Here is a 1,578-nt window from a genome sequence, read left to right as displayed (position 1 = left end):
ATTCAAAATGTTCAATATATTCTTATCTTTCTGCTTTTAACACTTTCTAGGTACTTTTTTGTTTTAATGTATTTTGGATGACAGTTTTTAGGGCCTTTTAAAACCTATTATTTTACAAAGAAACAAGTTGAGGCCCAGGAGGCTATGAGTTACATGAAGTTTTATACCAGTTTGGAAGCAGAGCCAAGAGTAAGGGGGCCTGACTGATTAATAGTCCTGTGCTGTTTTTACTGGATCACACTGGAGCTGACTTGTCTAGTTTTCCTCCTGTGGCCAAGGGACCTAGTCATTCAAATTTCTCCACAGCTCTTCTTTCCTTCAGCTGCCAGTGAAGATCCTGGTGTCGCCATGGGCTGCTGCCCTGCCCGGTGTTACCAGTGCTGTAAGAACAAGCTGTACCCAAAGTCTTGCTTCTACCCAGGTGTCCCTGATGCCAAGATCTGCATCTTTAGAGGCAGAAAAAGGCAAAAGTGGACGTGTTCCCACTCTGTGGCCACATGGTGTCAGATGAATGTGAGCAGCTCTCTTCCAAAGCCCTTGGAGGCTGCCTGTATTTGTGTCAACAAGCACGAGGTGAAAAGCTGTGGCAAAGATGGCTGTCACATCTGAGTGTGGCTCCACCCCTTCCACATCATCCCCATCAGCAAGGTGTCCTGTGCTGGGGCTGACGGGCCCAGACAGGTATGTGGGGTGCCTTCGGAAAGGCCCAGGGCACACTGGCCAGGGTCCATAGTGGCCATATCATTATGTCCATCTGCACAAGATGCAGAACAAGGAGCATGTTTGCTTGACTGCCAGAAAACCCACATCCAAGAAGTGGAGCTTTACTAAATTTATTTAATGTGGATGAGTTTGAAGACGTGACCGAAAAGCCGCTCCTCCCAGATGCTTGTGGGGTCAGATACATCTCTAATCATGGTCCCCTGGAAAAATGGCGGGTTCTGCACTCATGAGTCTCTGCTGCCACCACAACACCTACCAATAAATCCTACTTCCTGTCAACAACAAAAACAAAATTTCTCAGGTTCACATACCACTTGTACTCCAGCTACTCTGTTTCCCAAGAAGTTGGGGTCACCTGGTTAAAGTTGAGTTCATTCTTAAACTCAATTATAAAATGCCTAATGTCCGTTTTCTGTGGTATCCCTTTTCATTTGTGGGGAATTGTGATGAAAGTTTTGTTTTAAAGGATGAATGCTAGTGTGAGACAGTCTGCCACGATGTGCATAACATTTGAAAGGTCAAGAACCATAATGAACTGTAATATTAGCTAGTTTTTTTAATCATTCTAGACTAGTAGGCAATATATGTAGAAATTAGAAATCTTTATCGTGTTTTTGTCATAATCCCAGTGTAGCCTATATGGCGACCTCAGCAGGATCAAGTGTCTTGGCTGTTAAAGTTTCTTCAGATAGGTCTATTTTGTCTTGAATGGTCACGTCCTTTCCACAGTCATGGCTGGTGAACAGTGCCATCTAGTGGACAGTGAGGAACTTTTTGGGGTGTCAGAGTTATGATGGGCCAGAGTTTAAACAAATCCTTGGTCACTAATATTTAAATACTCTAGTATTTAGTAAA

The 1,578-nt window shown here is 43.7% G+C and overlaps 1 pseudogene; it reads left to right on the top strand.

The window, feature by feature from the left end:
- Positions 1 to 348: 348 nt before the first annotated feature.
- On the top strand, positions 349 to 953 carry LOC129069791 (60S ribosomal protein L10-like; annotated as a pseudogene).
- Positions 954 to 1,578: the final 625 nt, after the last annotated feature.

The sequence above is a fragment of the Pteronotus mesoamericanus genome, unplaced genomic scaffold (genome assembly GCF_021234165.1).
Source record: "Pteronotus mesoamericanus isolate MK-2021 breed Mesoamerican mustached bat unplaced genomic scaffold, CSHL_Meso_final contig_24, whole genome shotgun sequence".
Taxonomy (NCBI): domain Eukaryota; kingdom Metazoa; phylum Chordata; class Mammalia; order Chiroptera; family Mormoopidae; genus Pteronotus; species Pteronotus mesoamericanus.
Note: the sequence above shows the minus strand (reverse complement) of the source record. Positions and strands in the feature narration are given on the sequence as shown.